Here is a 26628-nt window from a genome sequence, read left to right as displayed (position 1 = left end):
CAAATACTTTTGGAAATGTAGTATATATATATATATATCCATCATATATTTATATGAATGATATATCATTAATATAATGGATATTATTAAAACATAATTGGATATTAAGACTGTGTGAAAGTTTGACACCTACCTTGTTTTCTTTATATTGTCTTCTTCCGTGACAACCTTTGTAAAGTGTTGTAATCATTTAGAAATATCAAGCAGCTAAAATGTGCCAAACATGGATAGGTGTGGAGAGATTGTTTTACATTTTCCCATCATGCAAATAGAAATGTAAATATATATTTATTTATTCATATTATACACAATGTTCAGTGAGCAGGTTGAGTTATGCGTGACCATGTGTGTTGATTTTTATGTTCGTAGCATATGTTTCTCTTTTTTTTTTTTTTTCGCACCATGACTAGGGAAGGTTCTTTGGATTGTGGCATACAAGTAAATGCTGTGCTGTGGTGTCAATGTACTTTCAAGGGTCATTGATCTGATTTAAACCCATTGTCCACAAGATGGCAGCAAATATGCAGCTTTCAGACACCGCCTGGTATTTAAGATTCATTTTTGCAGTCTCTGGGGCCAAAGTGAAGAGGCCGGGCCCCGCGGGCTGTAGATTGGACACACCTGCTCTAAACAGACCCCAGATTTGCCACATTGCAGGAGAACTAAGTAATATCTCTCAGCAAAGAAAGCAATTCAAAGGAGCAGAAAGATGATTAAAACAAAGCTTTTTCGAATAGTATAAGTAAAATTAATCATTGCAACCCGACACAATTGTCATCCTGACAGCGACAATATTTTCTCCAACGTACTTCCGTGAGGTTGTAATGCTTGAAATTGCTTTTAGTGAGTCTCGTATACAGAGTCGGTGTGGCACTAATTCTGTTATATTGAAAAGTATAAGTCAAGAAGTTGACCGGCCTTCCAGTCGGTGTAAACCCATCACAAGATAATCTTGTAAAGCTAGTAAGTGTCATTAAGTGATAAGAAGACCTTTAAAATCTTGTTTGCCGATGCAGCTTTAATAACGAGACTGCTTTCCCAGAAGGTCTTTATTTGCACGGTCCTTCCTATACGTGTGTTTAGCTAACAGGGATTAGTTGTGCAAGTCCGAGGTATCCACAAGTAGAATAAAAGACGGATATGTTTTAAGTCAACGAATGGTAGCGGACGTGTCTGCAATATAAAGAAGACTGACATGATTAAAATGGGTCTTTTATGTCATTATTTTATTCTGACACTCAACACGTCTTTGGGCACGGTCCATGTAATGTGTGGTGTGTGTGAGCGTTTAATGGACGTTTCCCCATCTTCCTTCAGTCTGATGTCTGTCTACATTAGAGGTGTCAAACTCCTTTTCATCGAGGGCCACATCACAGTAATGGCTGCCTTCATAAGGCCGATTATTTTTTTTAATTAAATTTATGCAGGCGGGGCAATAATCTATGATTAATCATCCAAAAAAAAACCCAACCATTGACAGCATTTATACAAATGTGTACCAGTAATCACCTCACATTATTGCCTATTTACTTAAATATTCGATTTTTTTCATTTTCAAGCATATATTGTGAATTTGTGTGAATTATATTTATATAGCGCTTTTCTCAATTGATTCAAAGCGCTTTACATAATGACACCCAATATCTAAGTTACATTTAAACCAGTGTGGGTGGCACTGGGAGCAGGTGGGTAAAGTGTCTTGCCCAAGGACACAACGGCAGTAACTAGGATGGCACAAGCGGGAATCGAACCTGCAACTCTCAAGTTGCTGGCACGGCCACTCTACCAACCGAGCTATGCCGCCCCCAATTCAACTTTTTATTTGTATCTTTACTAACATATTTATGTAACTATTGGTATATTCTAATTTTACTGTTATATTTTTATTCCCATTGTTGCTTTTTATTTTTATTCTTATTGTAATGTTTTTCTATTTCGTTTCCATTTATACCCCCTTTATTCACTTTTCAATCAATCAATCAATCAATGTTTATTTATACAGCCCTAAATGACAAGTGTCTCAAAGGGCTGCACAAACCACAACGACATCCTCGGTAGAGCCCACATAAGGGCAAGGAAAAACTCACCCCGGTGGGACGTCGGTGACAGTGACAATGACTATGAAAAACCTTGGAGAGGACCGCATATGTGCAAACCCTCTAGGGCAGTGGTCCCCAACCTTTTTGTATCTGCGGACCGGTCAACGCTTAATAATTTGTCCCGCGGCCCGGGGGACAATTTTTCTTTTTTTTAAATTAAATCAAGATAAAAATCACAATTTACACTTACAATTAGTGCACCAACCACAAAAACCTCCATTTTTCATGACAAAAACGCCCCTTTTTCATGACGGAGGAAAAAAAAAATAATAATACTTTTTTTTTTTTTTTTTATAAAAATGAATAAAAAATTCTTACCAATCGGGCCACGGTGGTTGGTGGTTGGGGACCGAAAGCAATGGATTCCGAGCGGGTCTAACATGATATTGTAAAAGTCCAATCCATAGTGGATCTAACATAACCGTGAGAGTCCAGTCCAAAGTGGATCCAATATAGTAGCGAGAGTCCCGTCCATAGTGGAGCTAGCAGGAAACCATCCCAAGCGGAGGCGGGTCAGCAGCGCAAGGATGTCCCCAGTCGATACACAGGCGAGCGGTCCATCCTGGGTCCCGACTCTGGACGAGCGGTCCATCCTGGGTCCTGACTCTGGACAGCCAGTACTTCATCCATGGCCACCAGACCGGACCCCCTCCACAAGGGAGAGGGGGACAGAGGAGAAAAAGAAAAGAAACGGCAGATCAACTGGTCAAAAAAGGGGGTCTATTTAAAGGCTAGAGTATGCAAATGAGTTTTAAGGTGAGACTTAAATGCTTTTACTGAGGTAGCATCTCGAACTGTTACCGGGAGGGCATTCCAGAGTACTGGAGCCCGAATGGAAAACGCTCTATAGCCCGCAGACTTTTTTTGGGCTTTGGGAATCACTAATAAGCCGGAGTCCTTTGAACGCAGATTTCTTGCCGGGACATATGGTACAATACAATCGGCAAGATAGGATGGAGCTAGACCGTGTAGTATTTTATACGTAAGTAGTAAAACCTTAAAGTCACATCTTAAGTGCACAGGAAGCCAGTGCAGGTGAGCCAGTACAGGTGTAATATGATCAAACTTTCTTGTTCTTGTCAAAAGTCTAGCAGCCGCATTTTGTACCAACTGTAATCTTTTAATGCTAGACATGGGGAGACCCGAAAATAATACGTTACAGTAATCGAGACGAGACGTAACAAACGCATGGATAATGATCTCAGCGTCTTTAGTGGACAGAATGCAGCGAATTTTAGCGATATTACGGAGATGAAAGAAGGCCGTTTTAGTAACGCTTTTAATGTGTGACTCAAAGGAGAGAGTTGGGTCGAAGATAATACCGATAATATTGTGACTAAAAAGGTACAAACAAAAAGCGCTCACTGCAGCGGCACAACTTGGCTAAAGAAACAAAACTAACACTTTAACATAAACTATGAACATAACGCCAACAACACGTATTGTGACTTGAAAAGAACAGCATGAACTTTAGCTTGAAAAACGAGTACGACTTACTGTGGCAAGAACAGTAAGTGACAAGCTTAAATACTGCCTCTGATTAGTGCTCAGGAAGCAGGTGAGCGGGCGAGCACTAATCAGAGGCAGGTGAACACAATAAGTAACTATGGCAACAAAACAAGGGAGTGAAAAACAGGTAGCAATGGAGTGTTAAAGGCCTACTGAAATGCGATTCTTTTATTTAAACGGGGATTCTATGTGTCATACTTGATCATTTTGCCATATTGCCATATTTTTGCTGAAAGGATTTAGTAGAGAACATCCACGATAAAGTTCGCAACTTTTAATCGCTAATAGAAAAGCCTTGCCTGTACCGGAAGTAGCAGGCGATGACGTCACAAGTGTGAGAGCTCCTCACGTCCTCACATTGTTTTTAATGGGAGCCTCCAACAAAAAGAGCTATTCGGACCGAGAAAACAACAATTTCCCCAATAATTTGAGCAAGGATGCAAGATTCGTGTTTGAGGATATTGACAGCGTTGGACTAGGAAAAAAAATAAAATAAAAAATCAAGTAAAAAAAAAAAAAGGCGATTGCTTTGGGATTGATTCAGATGTTTTTAGACACATTTACTAGGATAATTCTGGTAAATTCCTTATCTTTCTATTGTGTTACTAGTGTTTTAGTGAGTTTAATAGTACCTGACAGTCGGAGGTGTGTGTCCTGAGACCAGTGTCTGAGGGAAGTCGACGGCAGCTGTATGGACGGCACAAGCTCAGCTGATCTCCGGTAAGTGGCGACTTTTTACCACAATTTTCTCACCGAAAACTTCTGGTTGACATTTGGTCGGGATTCATTTTCGCTTGACCGCTCTGACCCATAGGAAAGCTTCCCCTCTGTGAATTTTAAACAAGGAATCACAGTGTGTTTGTGTGGCTAAAGCTTCCCTACTCCATCTTTTTTTTTTAAATCGGAGTGATTCGCTTAATTTGGTGAAGTATCAATACCATCACGCCAGTATCGATACGATACCGATACTCACCAAGTATCGATACTATCGATACTTGGTATTGATACGCCCAGCCTTATCGCAGACGATGACGTCACAAGGGTGAGGGCTCCTCACGTCCTCACATTGTTTATAATTTGAGCCTCCAGCAGCAAGAGTTATTCGGAACGAAAAAAAACGACAATTTCCCCATTAATTTGAGCGAGGATGAAAGATTCGTGGATGATGATATTGATAGCGAAGGACTAGAAAAAAAAAGAAAAATAAATAAAGTAAAACAAAAACGGATTCAGATTTTTTTAGACACATTTACTAGGATAATTCTGGGAAATTCCTTATCTTTCTATTGTGTTGCTAGTGTTTTAGTGAGATTAAATAGTACCTGATAGTCGGAGGGGAGTGTTCACGTGTGTCCTGAGACCAGTGTCTGAGGGAAGTCGACGGCAGCTGCATGGACGGCACAAGCTCAGCTGATCTCCGATAAGAGGCGACTTTTTACCACAATTTTCTCACCGAAACCTGCCGGTTGACAAGTGGTCGGTAACCATGTTCGCTTGACCGCTCTCATCCGTTGTAAAGCTTCACCTCCAGGAATTTTAAACAAGGAATCACCCTGTGTTTGTGTGGCTAAAGGCTAAAGCTTCCCTACTCCATCTTTCTACTTTGACTTCTCCATTATTAATAGAACAAATTGCAAAAGATTCAGCAACACAGATGTCCGGAATTCTGTGTAATTATGCGGTTAAAGCAGACGACTTTTAGCTGTGTGTGTCGGAACGCTATTATTTCCTTAAAATCCATGACATTGTCATCATTCCGCGACGTTTTCAACAAGAAATTCCCGGGAAATTTAAAATTGCAACTTAGTAAACTAAAAAGGCCGTATTGGCATGTGTTGCAATGTTAATATTTCATCATTGATATATAAACTATCAGACTGCGTGGTCGCTAGTAGTGGCTTTCAGTAGGCCTTTAAACAAAACCGAACATAACTAAACAAAACATGATCACAAGACATGACGAATTGACGTAGTGAGGGGTGGAATTGCACATTTTGTTATCGATCGGATATTAATTAAACAGTATCGCAAATCCCAATACCAGTATTTTTTAACTATTTCAATTTTACTTAGTTGCTAGTGATTAAAACATAAGAAAAAAAATAAATACAACAACATAAAAAATGTAATCCACAAAATATAACAACTAAAGTGTTACCTGGACTTACAAGTGCCCCGATATACAAGTCATGTGTCATAATGTATTCTTACGCTTTAAATTATCAGCATTCATTTGAGTTACAAACCTCCCCAGCGCAAGTTGGCGTAGGAATTATAAATGAAGCCTGTAAGATATGAAAACATCCGGTCTTACTCATTAGCAAAAGCTTTTAGCAGGAGGTCCGAATAACTTTGCTTTCCAAGCATGGAAGGGAAGAAAGTGAGCGTGAAGGACAGTGCTCAGAGGACAAAGTGGCTGATATTCATTCAAGCGAAGAATTAAATAATAGAAAACATGAGTGATTGTATAGCTGACTTATCGAGGCGGTTCGACGGTGGCATTGTTTGTCTGCATTATAATAAAGCAGACTGGTTTTTTTTTTACCCGTCAAAGATGTTGAAATCATACCTAAACAGAGGACATTTAACCATGAAAATATGGATAAGCTGCTGAGGGGGTGAGTAACGTAGAAGCAGCTGAAAGGAGATACCGTAGAAGTCCAGTCTTCAAGGTAAATGCTCCATATTATTATTACCTATAATATAGGTTTTTTAAACATAAGATCATTGTCTCCCAAAACGTTGTTAGTGTCTACATGCCCCTAAAGCTGACCAACACGCCGGATTGTAGTCAGCTGGAGGCGTGTCTTAATGAAATTAAACAATGGATGTCCGCTAACTTTTTGCAACTCAACGCCAAAAAAACGGAAATGCTGATTATCGGTCCTGCTAGACACCGAACTCTATTTAATAATACAACTCTAACATTTGACAACCAAACAATTAAACAAGGCGACACGGTAAAGAATCTGGGTATTATCTTCGACCCAACTCTCTCCTTTGAGGCACACATTAAAAGCGTTACTAAAACGGCCTTCTTTCATCTCCGTAACATCGCTAAAATTCGCTCCATTCTGTCCACTAAAGACGCTGAGATCATTATCCATGCGTTTGTTACGTCTCGTCTCGATTACTGTAACGTATTATTTTCGGGTCTCCCCATGTCTAGCATTAAAAGATTACAGTTAATACAAAATGCGGCTGCTAGACTTTTGACAAGAACAAGAAAGTTTGATCATATTACGCCTGTACTGGCTCACCTGCACTGGCTTCCTGTGCACTTAAGATGTGACTTTAAGGTTTTACTACTTACATATAAAATACTACACGGTCTAGCTCTATCCTATCTTGCCGATTGTATTGTACCATATGTCCCGGCAAGAAATCTGCGTTCAAAGGACTCCGGCTTATTAGTGATTCCCAAAGCCCAAATAAAGTCTGCGGGCTATAGAGCGTTTTCCGTTCGGGCTCCAGTACTCTGGAATGCCCTCCCGGTAACAGTTCGAGATGCCACCTAAGTAGAAGCATTTAAGTCTCACCTTAAAACTCATTTGTATACTCTAGCCTTTAAATAGACTCCCTTTTTAGACCAGTTGATCTGCCGTTTCTTTTCTTTTTCTTCTATGTCCCACTCTCCCTTGTGGAGGGGGTCCGGTCCGATCCGGTGGCCATGTACTGCTTGCCTGTGTATCGGCTGGGGACATCTCTGCGCTGCTGATCCGCCTCCTCTTGGGATGGTTTCCTGCTGGCTCCGCTGTGAACGGGACTCTCGCTGCTGTGTTGGATCCGCTTTGGACTGGACTCTCGCGACTGTGTTGGATCCATTATGGATTGAACTTTCACAGTATCATGTTAGACCCGATCGACATCCATTGCTTTCCTCCTCTCCAAGGTTCTCATAGTCATCATTGTCACCGACGTCCCACTGGGTGTGAGTTTTCCTTGCCCTTATGTGGGCCTACCGAGGATGTCGTAGTGGTTTGTGCAGCCCTTTGAGACACTAGTGATTTAGGGCTATATAAGTAAACATTGATTGATTGATTGATTATTATTAAATAAATCATAAAACTGCTGTAGGTGTTTGTAGTACATTATGTTGTATTGTTTTTCAAACAATAGCAACTGTCTAAAATATAGGGTTTCTTTTTCTAAAGGCATGTTAGATGTTATAGCAGTGGTCCCCAACCACCGGGCCGCAGAAGAATTTTTTATTCTTTTTTTATTTTTATTTTTTTTATTAAATCAACATAAAAAACACAATATACACTAACAATTAGTGCACCAACCACAAAAACCTCCCTTTCTCATGACAAAAACGTCCCTTTTTCATGACAAAGAAAAAAAAAAAAAAGGGACTACAAAGGCGGATGCAATCAATTTTTCAGGATTGATGCAGATCCCAAATAGACATCAGCAGGTACCAGAAGGTAAGAAAAGTTTGTTTTTGCATAATATTGCGAAACAAAACGCCGGATAACATGTCTTACCTTATACACACACCATGATAATACTCGTATGTTTAATGCGCCGACAATCCATCAAGCGGTGCGGATTCAAAGTCGTATTAAAACGTTTTGATAGATTTTTGAGCGCCAGGTGTAATGTTCTATATTTTCAATGGAACTCATAAAATGTTGTTGTTGTTTACTTGAGTGATATTGCCATCATGGTGCAGTCTACACGTATCTCTTATGTTTGACTGCCATCTACTGGTCACACTTATTATTACACCATGTGACAAGTAAAATTGCTTCAGGGTCGGTGAGCAAAACCAGAATTATTCTGTACATTTTGCGCACCGGGTTATAAGGCGCACTGTTGAGTTTTGACGGGAAAAAAATGATTTTAAGTGCGCCTTGCAGTCCGGAAAATCTAGTATTTTTTAGTCATTAAAAAGTCAAGTTCTATAATGCAGTTAAAGGCCTACTGAAGAGAGATTTTCTTATTCAAACGGGGATAGCAGGTCCATTTTATGTGTCATACTTGATCATTTCGCGATATTGCCATATTTTTGCTGAAAGGATTTAGTAGAGAACATCGACGATAAAGTTCGCACCTTTTCGTCGCTAATAGAAAAGCCCTGCCTGTACCGGAAGTATGTGCGCGTGATGTCACTGGTTGCAGGGCTCCACACATATTCCCATTGTTTTTAATGGGAGCCACCAGCAGTTAGAGCAATTCGGTCTGAGAAATCGATAATTTCCCCATTAATTTGAGTGAGGATGAAAGATTTGTGAATTAAGATATTGATAGTGAAGGAATAGAAAAAAAAAATAATTAAATAAAAAGCGACGGCTCCAGGCGACGGCAGTGTGAGCGTGTAATTAGACACATTTACTAGGATAATTCTGGAAGATCCCTTATCTGCTTACTGTTTTAATAGTGTTTCAGTGAGATTTTAAAGATTGTAAAAGAATGTAAAGACAAACCTCGAGGTCGGATGTCTGCGGTAAACACGAAGTGTCTCAGAGAGAAGCTGAGGAGCCAAGCTCACAGCTGCCGCTGCTGCAGGACGACGAATAATCCAATGATTTCTCCGGTAAGATATGTATCACAATTTCCCCATCCAAAAACATGCTAGTTGACGTAGAGAAAACATGTTCGCTTGACCGCTCCGCTTCACAACAAACAAAGAAACATCAGCTGTGTCTCGGTGCTAAAGACAGCTGCAATCCACCGCTTTCCACCAACAGCATTGTTTTTTATAGTCTCCATTATTAAATAGATAGATAGATAGATGTTACTTTATTTATTCCGTCAGGAGAGTTCCTTCAGGAAAATTAAAATTTTCAGCACTATCCCATTCAAGATCAGACAAACATTACAGGGAGACAGAACAGGATCGCTGACGGGTCTGCCGGCTTCCAGCGCCCCTTACAAAAAAAGGTGAAATACACGTAAACAAGGGACGGGGGGAATGGGAGAAAAAAATAGAAGATTAAAATAAAATAAAAAAATCGGTCTTAGCCTGGGCCCTGGAGAGGAGGTGCAGACTGAAGCCAAGGGGAAAAAAACAACTCATAGCCATAGAACACATCCCTCTTACACCTGTGTAAGAGGGAAACATCAAAGAGCACAAAGGACATTAAAGACATTAAAGCAGCAAATACAACCAGACACTTCTACATACAGCTATGAATAAAAAGTAAAAGAAACATATCCACTGTGGTGGCCTCTGCGGTGTTCCACGCCATCATCCGCTGGGGTGGAGGGAGCATGGCCAGAGACAGGAGCAGACCCAACAAAGCAACCAAGACAGCCGACTCCACTCCCGGCCAGTGTCCAGTCCGCATGGATGAGCGAGGATACGTCCAAGACGACTGAGGTGTCCGACACCTGATCACCCAGCCAAGACACCGCGAAGCCTCTCCGTCCCAGCGCTCAGTGCCCTGTCCCTTCATCCGCATCTCCTCCAGTCCCTCCAAACCGACTCCGGTGTGGCAGACACCCAGCAGCTGGTCTCCATGGCCAAAAGGCTCCCGGGAGGCGGATCCAGAAGTCCACAAAAAAAGCACCACAGAGGTCACAAAAGTGCCACCCCTTGTCACACAGTCCCAAAGGGTCCCGGACCAAAAGGCAAAAAAATATAATAAGACATGAAAACAAGAGGGAAACACAAAAGTATGACGCATCATTGATATATATCAATCAATCAATCAATGTTTACTTATATAGCCCTAAATCACTAGTGTCTCAAAGGGCTGCACAAACCACTACGACATCCTCGGTAGGCCCACATAAGGGCAAGGAAAACTCACACCCAGTGGGACATCGGTGACAATAATGACCCGGTGGGACGTCGGTGACAATGATGACTATGAGAACATGATACTGTGATACTGATGATACTGATGATACTGATGACTATGAGAACATATGAGAACATGATACTGTGAAAGATCAATCCATAATGGATCCAACAGTCGCGAGAGTCCAGTCCAAAGCGGATCCAACACAGCAGCGAGAGTCCCGTTCACAGCGGAGCCAGCAGGAAACCATCCCAAGCGGAGGCTGATCAGCAGCGCAGAGATGTCCCCAGCCGATACACAGGCGAGCAGTACATGGCCACCGGATCGGACCGGACTCCCTACACAAAGGAGAGTGGGACATAGAAGAAAAAGAAAAGAAACGGCAGATCAACTGGTCTAAAAAGGGAGTCTATTTAAAGGCTAGAGTATACAAATGAGTTTTAAGGTGAGACTTAAATGCTTCTACTGAGGTAGCATCTCGAACTGTTATCGGGAGGGCATTCCAGAGTACTGGAGCCCGAAATGAAAAAGCTCTACAGCCCGCAGACTTTTTTTGGGCTTTGGGGATCACTAATAAGCCGGAGTCCTTTGAAGGCAGATTTCTTGCCGGGACATATGGTACAATACAATCGGCAAGATAGGATGGAGCTAGACCGTGTAGTATTTTATACGTAAGTAGTAAAACCTTAAAGTCACATCTTAAGTGCACAGGAAGCCAGTGCAGGTGAGCCAGTACAGGTGTAATGTGATCAAACTTTCTTGTTCTTGTCAAAAGTCTAGCATATATATATATATATATATATAAACTATCAGACTGTGTGGTTGGTAGTAGTGGGTTTCAGTAGGCCTTTAAAGTACCATGCAGTGTGGTCATGGATTGTCAAATTTGCCTTCGAGTCACATGTGCCAGTGACATTGGAAAGATGCCGTGCTCCACCGAAAACCCCCCGTGCCAGCATACACGCCATGTTCCCGCCCCACATTAACATCTTCCAAAATACTGCACTATTCCAGCCATGCTCCCTGAATCCCACATGGCATGCCCAGTGTGAGTCACAGAGGCAACCGTGCCCTCGTCCTCCGTAGCCCTGCTTTGAAACTCTCCTCGTACACGTCCAATTACAATCTCATCATCTTCCATTTATGTTGGATTGATTTACTTCATCTTCCCGAAGCCACAAGGGAAATATTGTTATGGTCTGTGTCATGGAAATGACTCCATTACACCGCTGGCTGATTTTAGATGAAAAGATCTGGCGCTAAATCAACGTAAGCCTTGTGACCGAGTCCCAACCGGGTCCCCCTGTACTCGTTGGCCTGCCAGTGGCGTCTATATATAACCGTCTCAATCACCTCACAGGCTTGTTGGACTTCAGCTGACCTTGCAACATGTTTAAGAGCCGGAGGGATTCAGGGTTTGACTGACTCAGTATGTAGACCGCACGTGCTCTGTGATTAGTCCACTTTGGAGAAAGACAATGGTCAACGGTGTAAGTGGAAACAATTCTGTCACCTTCATTCAGTTGGGCTGGACCACACCTCGTTGAAAAGGGAAAAACGGGTTTTAAGATCCATCTTTTTCTTCAAATTACAGTCTTGGAGCAAGACAAACAGAAGCCTTGTTTCCAGTTCAGTTCAGCTCGCGCATTACGGCTTGGAACAGTAAACCTTCATCTGTCTGCAGGTCTTTATTGCAGAATGTGTAAGTTGAGATGAGTTAAGATGCTGGGACTTTGTTGCAAAGTAACATTCTGTAACCCAGAGGTTTCCATCCATCCATCCATCCGTTTCCTACCGCTTGTTCCTTTTAGGGTCGCGAGCAATCTGGAGCCTATCTCGGCTGCATTCAGGCGGAAAGCGGGGTCCCAGAGGTTTCCATAGACTCATTTATTAACTGCGAACTTTAAGATAAAATTATTCACAGTAGTAGGGCTGGGCGTTACGGCAGAAAAAATATATATAATATCATCCGATTTTGATCAATATCACAATATTTTTGTATTGTTGTTAGCCTGCCAGGTTAGCGGTTGTACCAAAAATGTAAGAAACTAGAGATTGATAGTAATGTACCATTTGATGCAAGTTTACTGTATATTATCCATCCATCCATCCATCCATCATCTTCCGCTTATCCGAGGTCGGGTCGCGGGGGCAACAGCCTAAGCAGGGAAACCCAGACTTCCCTCTCCCCAGCCACTTCGTCTAGCTCTTCCCGGGGGATCCCGAGGCGTTCCCAGGCCAGCCGGGAGACATAGTCTTCCCAACGTGTCCTGGGTCTTCCCCATGGCCTCCTACCGGTTGGACGTGCCCTAAACACCTCCCTAGGGAGGCATTCGGGTGGCATCCTGACCAGATGCCCGAACCACCTCATCTGGCTCCTCTCGATGTGAAGGAGCAGCGGGTTTACTTTGAGTTCCTCCCGGATGGCAGAGCTTCTCACCCTATCTCTAAGGGAGAGCCCCGCCTCATTTCGGCCGCTTGTACCCGTGACAAAATGGAGCGAATTTTAGCGATATTACGGAGATGAAAGAAGGCCGTTTTAGTAACGCTTTTAATGTGTGACTCAAAGGAGAGAGTTGGGTCAAAGATAATACCCAGATTTTTTACAGAGTCACCTTGTTTTATTATTTGGTTGTCAAATGTTAAAGTTGTATTATTAAATAGAGGTCGGTGTCTAGCAGGACCGATAATCAGCATTTCCGTTTTTTTGGCATTAAGTTGCAAAAAGTTAGCGGACATCCATTGTTTAATTTCATTAAGACACGCTTCCAACTGACTACAATCCGGCGTGTTGGTCAGCTTTAGGGGCATGTAGAGTTGGGTGTCATCAGCATAACATCACCTTGTTCAAAGAACAAAACCAACACAGTGCATGAACTCACAACTAATTACACACCTGCAAATCAAATGGAACATTAGAGGGATGATTGTTTGGGGGGTATCCACAATACGGCGATAGGGAGAAGTTATTTACACAATGAGTCTTTGCCTGTGTCGAACCCCTGAGGCCGACTCAGCGAACCCTTGTGGTTCGATCGAACCCAGGTTAAGAACCACTGCTTTATAGGCTATGTTTGGTGCCGCCCACTAATCACAAGTTACAATAAACAAAACATAATTTAAAATCACTACTTATTTGTACACGAGGCACAAAAGGCAGTTGTTTTTGATGGGTATTTCAAATAATTTTGTTTGTTTTTGTGGCCCCATGGTGGGAAGTGTTTGTGATGTGCACGGTTCCCGTAAGGATTTCCCTAGACAAACGTTCCTTCCCCTCACGATGCAGCATTTCAGTCACATTATGCCAATTTCAATGACTCTACGCATTTCATGGTAGATTTTTTTTTTTATCAGTGAAATACATGATTCCCTTAACGCGGCAATCATAAGACCCTGTACCCTGATTAGCTGATATCAAGGACATCTCCGCCATGTTTGATTGAGATATCTTCACAACTGATCACTGTGATAGACTTGACATTTATCACAATAGTTACTGGAAAAAGTCTTGAATCTGCAGCTTCAGTGGATCTCCGCAGACAAGGACTGAGCAGAGATCGTCAAACATCAATTGATATCTGGTTTAATTGTAAAGCCCCTGGGCGCTTGTAATGTTTCTCCTGAAAATGAGGTGTAATCAAAGTCATCGACTTCTATCTTAAAGTAGATCTTCAGTCTCGTTGGGTCTCACTTGTCGTGCATTTTAACCAGCGGAACACAGAACACCTGCTTCTTTTACAATGACCCAAAAGACAATGCTTTCACACAGTTTGAGAAACCATTTCCCAAACTCGAAGTCTTTCCTCCCCACAAGGCTTTTGCAAAGTGTTTGAACAGCTTGTATGAATCAAGGCACTGGTGTGCATGTTGTGTACGCCAGCCTCTCTTTGTTGTGTTCTCTGCATAGAACAAAAGACTCAACAAAGCTTCACTGTCAAGATTGTTTTGGTATTTGCACATCAGATCTTAAAGACGGCTAATAGAAGAAAAAAAACGTATTTTTCAATTTTGTTTGACATACTCAAAGTATTTGGAAAAGGGAGCCTTTGTAAATACGTTTAGAAACAACAGATGTGACCGACCAATGGATTTTAAATTATGTGTTGACAAGTCAACAGAAAAATGTGGCTTTGCTTTCCACAATTGATATATGTCGGAGGGAGATTTGGGATTCTGTTTTGTTGTTACCAATTTAGTGCGGTGTACAAATAAAAACAAACATATTTAAACAAAAAGAAATATGAATAGGAATATGTTTTTTTCTCTAGAAGAAAATATTATAAAATCTTAAATTCATGGTCTAAACATTAGTACATGCGAGCCAAAAAACAAGCTTTTCTTCCTGTCACTCACACACAAACCAGCAATGTGAGCGTGACACACTGCACCAAAGGTCGGGCAAATTAACAGACAACAAAGAATAAGACTTTATGATATAGGGAACTGGTTCTTAACCTTGTTGGAGGTACCAAACCCCACCAGTTTCATATGCGCATTCACCAAACCCTTCATTAGTCCAATTCAAGACAAAGTTTTTGGTAACACTTTAGTATAGGGAATATATTCTAAGTAACACAGACTTAATTTTGTCATGATCTGTGGTCTAGATCATGTTTTTGTTAGTTTTTGGACTCTTTTAGTTCCTGTTTGCACTCCCTTGTTTTGTTTGGTTACCATGCCGACTTATGATTTTATCCTGCCTCTGCCTCTGCGCACCCGTTTCTAATCAATACCCTTATTTAAGCCTGTCTTTGCCATTCAGTCGGCCTGGCGTCATTGCTTGCTTTCATGCAATACCACAGTTCATGTTGCTCGTTTATTTCTTGCCACAGTTTCGTGTTTGTTCGAAGCCATAGTTTATGTTTGTCTGTTTCATGCCACAGTTTTGTGTTTGTTCCCTGCCTTAGTTTATGTTTGTTTACCTCATGCCTTGCCAAGATTTCTTGAGTTAATAAATATGTTCCTACCTGCAAGCCTTGTCCGTTTGCATCCCGGGAGAACAAACCTCGTAGTAAGCTGCGACCCCTCCGTCATGACAGAATGATCATAAGTCGACATGGTAACCAAACAAAACAAGGGAGCGCAAACAGGAACTAAAAGTGTCCAAAAACTAACAAAAACATAATCCAGACCACACATCATGACAAATGTTGAGTTATTTGGACACTAGGGGAACATATTCTAAGTAATAAAGACTTAATTTAGAGTTATTTGTTTAGGGTTAGGGTTATAATAAGGCAATGCCGAATAGGCATTAATAAGTACTTAATGACTAGTGAGGAGCCAGTATGTTACTAATTTGCATGTTAATAAGCAACTAATTAATGGTGCATATATTCCCCATACTTAAGTGTTACCATGTTTTTTTTAACTGGTGCACAAATTGAACCGTGCATGAACATCACCTTCTTCAAACAACAAAAGCAACACAGTGGATAAACTCACAACAAATTACACACATACAAATCAGTCAGCTGTTGTCGTATCCGTAATTCGCCGATAGGGAGAAGTTTGTATTTACACGATGAGTCGGGTGTGTTTTGACCTCCGCCGAAGCCCTGAAGCCGACTCACCGAAACCCTAGAGTTCGATCGAACCCAGGTTAAGAACCACTGATATAGGGTGATCAATGAAGCAGTGTCATCTAAGAAATGTAAAATTATTTTATTTTAAAGAGGTTTTTGGAATTTTACCTACTATCAATTTATGTTTTTTTCTTTTTTTAATGCACTCTAACCGGTAAATAAATGCGAGAAAAAAGTCCCCTTACAATGGAGCCGATGAGAGTCGCCCTGTTAGCCTATAATCCGTTTCATTAGGGTTTTGTATACATGATGTAAATATGTATGGAATTAAGTAACAGGCACATTCTAAGTAACATGTAATATTTCCGTATTTTGATCCTTTTAAGCCTAATTTCAAAAACGCATTACTACGTTCGCTTTTTCCTTCGACATCACTGATTAATACTCACCGCAGACTTCATGAGGGTTAAAAAAACCCTAATAAACCATCACTTACTGGACAATGTCTGCTGTAAGTGGGATGCCAATTTATATTCTAATTTCTCACCATTTCCGAGTCTAAATTGGATGCCAAAATTGACCAACTTGTCGGATTATGTACTCATCCTTCTACTGTCAAGGTGAGAGGCATTATTTGTGATCTAGAATCCGAGGCGAGAAAGCAGCTCGCCAGCCGATGATGTCAAAGTAGCAGCACAAGCTAGTTAGCGCCCTTTCTTTAAATAGTTTATCTGCGTTAACGCGTTTTATAACAATATCACTAATACTAGGTTAATTTTGAAGTCACAAAATGTAAATGGAGTATTGTTGGCGGTTTTTGGATGGTTATTTAGAGGGCTTTATGAGTGAAATTTTATGTTTGATTCAAGTACCCCCTCATCAGAGCAAAGCATTTTTGGTTGGAAAAAAAGAGATAAAAAAGTAAAATACAGCACTATGTCATCAATTTCTGATTTATTAAATTGTATAACGGTGCAAAAATATTGCTCATTTGTAGTGGTCTTTCTTGAAATATTTGGAAAAAAAAATAAAAATAACTAAAAACTTGTTAAAAAATAAACAAGGGATTCAATTATAAATAAAGATATCTACACATAGAAGTAATCATCAACTTAAAGTGCCTTCTTTGGGGATTGTAATAGAGATCCATCTGGATTCATAAACTTAATTAAAAAAAATGGTCACTAAAAAATAAATCTTTAACATCAATATTTATGGAACATGTACACAAGAAATCGAGATGTCAACACTGAATATTGCATTTTAGCATTTCTTTTCACAGTTTATGAACTTACATTCATATTTTGTTGAAGTATGATTCAATAGATATATTTGTAAAGGATTTTTGAATTGTTGCTATTTTTAGAATATTTAAAAAAAAATCTCACGTACCCCTTGGCATACCTTCAAGTACCCCCATTTGAGAACCACTGGAACAGAGCACCTCCCATTGACTTCATCATAAGCAGACTTTTATTTATGTTTATTTACAAATTAGAATGCTTAAAAAAAAATACATCAGTCTTTTTGTCTCTCAAAATAATTGTGAACGATAGGCCAAAAAAAAAAAAAAAAAAAAGTGAAGTTTCCCTTTAAAGTCCACAAGTTGACATTTAAAACCTAATTAAAAAATGGTTGATTCCTGGGCTTCACGGTGGCAGAGGGGTTAGTGCGTCTGCCTCACAATACGAAGGTCCTGCAGTCCTGGGTTCAAATCCAGGCTCGGGATCTTTCTGTGTGGAGTTTGCATGTTCTCCCCGTGAATGCGTGGGTTCCCTCCGGGTACTCCGGCTTCCTCCCACTTCCAAAGACATGCACCTGGGGATAGGTTGATTGGCAACACTAAATTGGCCCTAGTGTGTGAATGTTGTCTGTCTATCTGTGTTGGCCCTGTGATGAGGTGGCGACTTGTCCAGGGTGTACCCCGCCTTCCGCCCGATTGTAGCTGAGATAGGCGCCAGCGCCCCCCGCGACCCCGAAAGGGAATAAGCGGTAGAAAATGGATGGATGGTTGATTTAGTCCTTTTTCTGTTGTAACGATTCATTTTTCAGAAAACAATCTTGTATTCAAGGCTGTCGCCTCATCGGTTTGTAAAAGTTAGGCTGGATGGGATGCCTCTAAAAAAAAAAATGAATAAAATAATAATAAAAAAAATAGAATGTCGGATATTTCCTCAAACCACCGGATATTTATTTATAACTATTTATCAGTAGGGGCCCTGAAGAAATGATGCAGCCATCAGCTGTCAACTCCCACGTAAAACCTGCAGCTTTCTCCCCATCCCAGTTTGCATTTAAATGGCTCCATGTCATTATAGAAAGAAGAGCTGGCTCTGACGGGAAGGTTTTGGCTTACTTGTGTCATTTTTTATGCTTCCCTGAACCTGACATTACTTAGCCCCCAGACACTGACTTGGACCACAGGCATGCTTAAGAGCATCAGCCACGCCAAAAACCGAGGCAGGAAACAAAGCCATAAAAATATTGGACTATTTTAGGAAGCAGGAAAGACTAAGTGGGGAAGTTTACATACATTATACTAGTGTTGTGATGATACCAATATGTTGGTACCTGCACCGGTTCTAAAATTAGTACTTTTCGGTACTTTTAATAATAAAGGGGACCACAAAAAAATTGCATTATTGGCTTTATTTTAACAAAAAAATCTTACCTTAAACATATGTTTCTTTTTGCAGTTAAGTCCTTAAAAGGGAACATTATCACCAGACCTATGTAAGCGTCAATATATACCTTGATGTTGCAAAAAAAAAAGACCATATATTTTTTTAACCGATTTCCGAACTCTAAATGGGTGAATTTTGGCGAAGTAAACGCCTTTTTGTTTATCGCTCTCTTTGCGACGACGTCAGAACGTGACGTCACATCGGTCGTCAACGCCATGTTTCCCTACCATCCATCCATCCATCCATCCATCTTCTTCCGCTTATCCGAGGTCGGGTCGCGGGGATTTTAACCTTTTTAAAACGTGTCATCAAAATTCTAAAATTAATCTTAATGAGGAAAAATTACTAATGGTGTTCCATAAATTATTTTTTTTATTTTTCTCTAAAAGATTGGAATTAGATAATTTTTATCTTTTTTTTCGGTTGAATTTTGAATTTCAAATAGTCGAAATTGATGATAAACTATGTTTCAAAATTTAATTTTCCTTTTTTTTTCCTGTTTTCTCCTCTTTTTAATTGTTCAATTAAGGTTTTTTTTTCATCATTTATTCTCTACAAAAAACCTTCTGTAAAAGGAAAACAAATGTACAATGGAATGACAGACAGATATACCCATTTATTTCCATCCATTTTCTACCGCTTATTCCCTTTCGGGGTCGCGGGGGGCGCTGGCGCCTATCTCAGCTACAATCGGGCGGAAGGCAGGGTAACCCTGGACAAGTCGCCACCTCATCGCAGGGCCAACACAGATAGACAGACAACATTCACACTCACATTCACACACTAGGGCCAATTTAGTGTTGCCAATCAACCTATCCCCAGGTGCATGTCTTTGGAAGTGGGAGGAAGCCGGAGTACCCGGAGGGAACCCATGCATTCACGGGGAGAACATGCAAACTCCACACAGAAAGATCCCGAGCCTAGATTTGAACCCAGGACTGCAGGAACTTCGTATTGTGAGGCAGACGCACTAACCCCTCTGCCACCGTGAAGCATTACCCATTTATACCCATTTATATATATATATATATATATATATATATATATATATATATATATATATATATATATATATATATATATATAGATTTATTTATTAAAGGTAAATTGAGCAAATTGGCTATTTCTGGCAATTTTTTAAAGTCTGTATCAAACTGGTAGCCCTTCGCATTAATCAGTACCCAAGAAGTAGCTCTTGGTTTCAAAAAGGTTGGTGACCCCTGGTCAAATAACACCTGGATCGCTCTCATTGCAATCGCCTTTTTTTTTTCTAGTCCTTCACTCTAAATTTCCTCATCCACGAATCTTTCATCCTCACTCAAATCAATGGGGAAATTGTCGCTTTCTCGGTCCGAATAGCTCTCGCTGCTGGAGGCTCACATTATAAACAATGTTCAGATGTGAGAAGCCCTACAACCCGTGACGTCACGCGCACATCGTCCGCTACTTCCGGTACAGGCAAGTCTTTTTTATAAGCGACCAAAAGTTGCGAACTTAATCGTCGATGTTCTCTACTAAATCATTTCAGCAAAAATATGGCAATATCGCGAAATGATCAAGTATGACGGATAGAATGGACCTGCTATCCCTGTTTGAATAAGAAAATCTCATTTCAGTAGGCCTTTAAAGTATCAATGATTGTCACACACACCCTAGGTATCGCGGTACTATACTAATACTGGTATACCGTACAACCCTACATGATACACAAGTTGGTAATAAACATTAAATGAATTCCTCTGTTATTACATGAGGTCAAGTTTCAGTGTAAACCCTCTCCCCCATGTTACATACCAACTTTACAGACTTTGACACCAGAGGGTTAAAGGTTGAGAGAACTTGAGAACGTTGTTAACATCGGAATCTCAGAGTCGGTTCTGAAGTACAGTCCTCTTCTCCAACAATGTCAAAAGAACCGTCGCATACTTTCGTCTGCAGATAACACTAAATAGATTTTTAGGTCTTTCTGTGTTCGACTTCAGCTCCAATTAGGTCCTGACAATCATGACAGGGTTGACAATATCCTCTAACTTCATCTCATCTCAGGACACAGACAAAAAGGCCGGGAGATTGAATAACCGAGTGTTTACTTATAAATGAAAGTGAATTTCCCTCTGCCACGGGTTGACAAAATAAGGGTACGGGGTCTTGGATTTTATTGAAGCTCTTAAATATTTGATGTTGTGACTCCGTCCCACTTGCCACTGTATCCGCTTTGAGCCCTTTGACTGGCTCCGTTTTAAACAGCCCAGCTTTAAAGTGAATCGGTGATCATGCAAGTTATTTTTAAGCAGGACGGCGCCGTTTGTACTCGGCTCTACTGGCTGGGAAAGGTTAAAGTTGTGTGAGATTAGCATAATTCATATTCGAGCACACTTGACTTTACTTGATATTCATTGTGTGTGCACCTTGGCTTCGAGCAGCCAGGTAGGGTTTTGCGTTCTTACGTTGGGACCTGGATGATTCTGAATTCCTGGACATTATTCTTAAAGGCCTACTGAAAGCCACTACTAGCGACCACGCAGTCTGATAGTTTATATATCAATGATGAAATATTAACATTGCAACACATGCCAATACGGCCTTTTTAGTTTACTAAATTGCAATTTTAAATTTCCTGCCAGTGTTAATTTTGACAGCAAAATTTGATTTAGTTTTAATCATAGTCTTTTGACTAAAATGTAATTTAGTTTTAGTCATAATTCAGTTATTTAAATTGTTTTTGTTTTAGTCTAGTTTTAGTTGACGAAATATCATAAGATTATAGTCGACGAAAACTATCAATCAATCAATCAATGTTTACTTATACAGCCCTAAATCACTAGTGTCTCAAAGGGCTGCACAAACCACTACGACATCCTCGGTAGGCCCACTTAAGGGCAAGGAAAACTCACACCCAGTGGGACATCGGTGACAATAATGACTATGAGAACCTTGGAGAGGAGGAAAGCAATGGATGTCGAGCGGGTCTAACATGATACTGTGAAAGTTCAATCCATAATGGATCCAACACAGTCGCGAGAGTCCAGTCCAAAGCGGATCCAACACAGCAGCGAGAGTCCCGTTCACAGCGGAGCCAGCAGGAAACCATCCCAAGCGGAGGCGGATCAGCAGCGCAGAGATGTCCCCAGCCGATACACAGGCGAGCAGTACATGGCCACCGGATCGGACCGGACTCCCTCCACAAAGGAGAGTGGGACATAGAAGAAAAAGAAAAGAAACGGCAGATCAACTGGTCTAAAAAGGGAGTCTATTTAAAGGCTAGAGTATACAAATGAGTTTTAAGGTGAGACTTAACTACAGTAGATTTAGTCGACTAAAGGGTAATATGTAAACTTTCCTTTCAATTTCTGAAAGTCAATCAATCAATCAATGTTTATTTATATAGCCCCAAATCACAAATGTCTCAAAGGACTGCACAAATCATTACGACTACAACATCCTCGGAAGAACCCACAAAAGGGCAAGGAAAACTCACACCCAGTGGGCAGGGAGAATTCACATCCGGTGGGACGCCAGTGACAATGCTGACTATGAGAAACCTTGGAGAGGACCTCAGATGTGGGCAACCCCCCGAAAGCAATGGATGTCGAGCGGGTCTAACATGATACTGTGAAAGTTCAATCCATAGTGGCTCCAACACAGCCGCGAGAGTTCAGTTCAAAGCGGATCCAAGACAGCAGCGAGAGTCCCGTCCACAGGAAACCATCTCAAGCGGAGGCGGATCAGCAGCGTAGAGATGTCCCCAATCGATACAGGCGAGCGGTCCATCCTGGGTCCCGACGAGCGGTCCATCCTGGGTCTCGACTCTGGACAGCCAGTACTTCATCCATGGTCATCGGACTGGACCCCCTCCACAAGGGAGGGGGGGACATAGGAGAAAGAAAAGAAGCGGCAGATCAACTGGTCTAAAAAGGAGGTCTATTTAAAGGCTAGAGTGTACAGATGAGTTTTAAATGCTTCTACTGAGGTAGCATCTCGAACTGTTACCGTGAGGGCATTCCAGAGTACTGGAGCCCGAGCGGAAACCGCTCTATAGCCCGCAGACTTTTTTTGGGCTCTAGGAATCACTAATAAGCCCGGAGTCTTTTGAACGCAGATTTCTTGCCGGGACATACGGTACAATACAATCGGCAAGATAGAGTCAAAGCAAAACAGCGGAAAAATCACCGGTACAAGTCGTATTTTGATGAAAATCATGTCTTAAATTTAGTATTTCACGAGTAAGCCGTGTAATAAACGGGATAACGTCGAGTGAGTTGTATGTTGTGGAAAATGCTTACCTGTGTGTGGATTTCGGGGTGATTGGACTGTAAATGTCGCTTCAAGTTTGTTGTGTTTTTCTCCGTAATCCTCGCGCTGCATTTCTCACACTGCGTCTTGTTATCTTTGACGTCAAATATAACATTTCGGCAGGGTGGCTGAAAAGGAGGACACTTAAGCTGTTTGTTGACTCCGTTAATAAAGAGATAGTTAATCCATCACTTCATAGTGCTTTATATTATGTTGAAAGTGTAATAGAATATGGACATGTGTTGAGGCTGGAACACATTATTCATGTTTACATTGTTTTACTGAAGAAAAATGTATCAATATACAAACTTTTCTATTTATAAACCTTTTTGTACATTTCTACTTTATGCTTGGTAAAGTAATACAGACGGTTCTAAAATGCAAAAGATAGCAGGAGGAGGTAACGAGAAGTCATGATAGCCGCGAAGCTAGTTATTGAAGCAAGAAAAGAATAAGTGTACAGAAGTCTGACAACACTGCGAGTCATACATTTGAATAGAGATGTCCGATAATGGCTTTTTGGCTGATATCCGATATTCCAGTATTGTCCAACTCTTAATTACCAATTCCGATATCAACCGATACCGATATATACAGTCGTGGAATTAACACATTATTATGCCTAATTTTGTGGTGATGCCCCGCTGGATGCATTAAACAATGTAACAAGGTTTTCCAAAATAAATCAACCCAAGTTATGGAAAAAAATGCCAACATGGCACTGCCATATTTATAATTGAAGTCACAAAGTGCATATTTTTTTTAACATGCCTTGAAAAAGCAGCTTGGTGTATATTATAGCGTCTTGGGAGAGTTAGTGCTGCAAGGGGTTCTGGGTATTTGTTCTGTTGTGTTTATGTTGTATAACGGTGCAGATGTTCTCCCGAAATGTGTTTGTCATTCTTGTTTGGTGTGGGTTCACAGTGTGGCTCATATTTGTAACAGTGTTAAAGTTGTTTATACTGCCACCCTCAGTGTGACCTGCATGGCCGTTGATCTAGTATTCCTTGCATTCACTTGTGTGTGTGTGAAAAGCCGCAGATATTATGTGACGCAAAGGAAGGGCCTTTAAGTTTTATTGGTGATCTGTACTTCTCCCTATGTCCGTGTACACAGCGGCGTTTTAAAAAGTCATACATTTTACTTTTAGAAACGGATACCGATAATTTTCGAAACCGATACCGATAATTTCGGATATTACATTTTAAAGCATTTATCGGTCGATAATATCGGCAATTTGATGTAATCGGAAAACCCTACATTTGAATGAATACTCTAGATACGATACACCTCTTTGAGCTTTGTCCTTATGGCAACCAATGTATATAAATATGTATATGTATAGAAAATAAATTTGGAATTATATATATATATATATATATATATATATATATATATATACATATATATACAAATGTATAAATAAGAGAGTCAACATACTAGACAACTTCTCGTTTAGTTATTAGTAGGCAAACAAAGGCTCTTAATTGGCTGCTGACATATACAGTAACATATACTGTATATGTCATATACCATTCTGTTATTTTGTAAAAATGACAATGGTTTATTGATCTACTTCTTCATTTACTGTTAATACCCTGCTCACTTTCTGTTTCAACAGTATATATATATATATATATATATATATATATATATATGTCTTGATTGGATTACAAACATCAGTCGTTTACCAAGCAAAGGTATCACGCAAGGACATTAACACATCCGACACGTACGTAGGATTAACCGAAGGAGCGTTTAAAACCAGATGGAATAATCACAAGGCCTCCTTTAGAAACCAGACTTTGCGGAATTCTACAGAACTCAGCAAACACATTTGGAACCTCAAAGACAATAATGTTGAATATTCAATAACAGGGCAAATTCTTGCATCCAGCACACCTTACAACAGTGGTAATAAAAGATGCAACCTATGCTTGAAAGAGAAACTGTTTATTATATATCATCCAGATCTGTCATCCCTCAACAAGCGCAGTGAAATCATTTCAACATGCCGCCACAGACGGAAACACCTCTTAGGTAAGACATGAGGCAATCACCACGCCCCCTACGCCTGCCTGTACCCACCCACTCTTTGCCCTATATAAACCATTGTATGTGAATGCTTCCATTAAAATCTCCTGATGATTGAGGGAACCCCTCATGAAACAGTTCTGTAGAGATGAAGTAGTCTTCTGATTTTCCCCACGCCTACATAAATATATATATATATATATATATATATATAGCATTAGTTTAGTATCTGTTGACACTTTATACCCTCTGCAGTCTTTAACATCATTATAAGAGATCTGTAATGGCAACTGGGGAGTAAAATACACATACACACTCCTACACCCGAATGTGATATCAACATTTGCAAGCTTTGTGAGCTTAACGTTGCATCGTTTCTATAATCCTTAGACTATCTCTGAACGGTCTGGTGAGCGATATGCTCTTGACATGGGCTCTATTGAAGGGGTATACTATGTTCATTTCAAGAAAGATCATGCATGAATGTTTCCGATTTGTTGGATGTCTTCTTTTTCTACTCAGCCATTTTTTCTGCTCATTAACAGCAAGTATTGAAAAGAACCTACCCGTGGCCTTGGATTTCAATGCAGCATAGACTGTAGGAAAGACACACAGATTGTACATACGAATGCTAAAAATTGCATCTGTATCGTTAGATTAAATTGTATTGAACTACAGGAAGATTGAATATAGAGAATTTAAATGGATTAAGGATGGACACTAAGTTGGGTTTTTTAGGAACCAACTGAAGTCCCTCTGTACTACGGCGTAACGATTACGTAAAACGGCGACATATTTACAAATTGTGTTGCACGTGGTGCCACGTCTGGTTGCAAACTCGTCACCAGTAGTTAACCACTCAAAGCTGACTAAGTTACAAGTAACCTGTCATGTCTGTGTAATAATGTTTTGTTATACTCATGTTCTGTTGGTTTACTCAGTTATGGTTTTTGCACTTCCTTATTTTTTTATCACCATAGCAATCCATTAGTTTTCACCTGTTTTCACTGATTATGTCACTGTTATTGAAGCAGTCTGTTTCGGTTTTTCGTGCTGGCAACATCACCGTCTACCACCGTCTATCTACTCACGTCTTGCCATGTTTCACAGTTCCATGCCTAGTAAGTTTTGTTTATAGTTCGTTATTCATGCCATAGTGCAAATTTTTGTTTGTTTTCATTGCCAAGTTTTGTACCGCTATTTTGAGCGCCTTTTGTTTGCTCCTCTTTAGCGTTAAGATAAAAGATGTATTACATTCACGCCAACTTTCCTTTGCCTACTGGAAAAACAAACCCCAAAGTCCACTCCAATCGCTTTGCACCTCGGGAAAACAATCCACGCCCAGGTCCATGTCTTGACATAACCATGCAAACAAAGCAAGAACAAGGCACTCAAAAGTATTTTTTTTTTAAATTGCACTAGTGCAATGCAGGCTTCACAGTGGCAGAGGGGTTAGTGTGTCTGCCTCACAATACGAAGTTCCTGCAGTCCTGGGTTCAAATCCAGGCTCGGGATCTTTCTGTGTGGAGTTTGCATGTTCTCCCCGTGAATGCGTGGGTTCCCTCCGGGTACTCCGGCTTCCTCCCACTTCCAAAAACATGCACCTGGGGATAGGTTGATTGGCAACACTAAATTAGCCCTAGTGTGTGAATGTGAGTGTGAATGTTGTCTGTCTATCTGTGTTGGCCCTGCGATGAGGTGGCGACTTGTCCAGGGTGTACCCTGCCTTCCGCCC

At 40.6% G+C, this 26628-nt stretch overlaps 1 protein-coding gene across 13 annotated transcripts in view; it reads left to right on the top strand.

Moving 5' to 3' along the window:
* The window catches only part of tspan9a (tetraspanin 9a), an 818127-nt gene that overhangs the window by 657350 nt on the left and 134149 nt on the right, over window positions 1–26628 (top strand). The window lies entirely within an intron of this gene.

The sequence above is a fragment of the Nerophis ophidion genome, linkage group LG12 (genome assembly GCF_033978795.1).
Source record: "Nerophis ophidion isolate RoL-2023_Sa linkage group LG12, RoL_Noph_v1.0, whole genome shotgun sequence".
Classification (NCBI taxonomy): domain Eukaryota; kingdom Metazoa; phylum Chordata; class Actinopteri; order Syngnathiformes; family Syngnathidae; genus Nerophis; species Nerophis ophidion.
The sequence above is the reverse complement of the archived record's forward strand: the minus strand, read 5'-3'. Positions and strand labels throughout refer to the sequence as shown.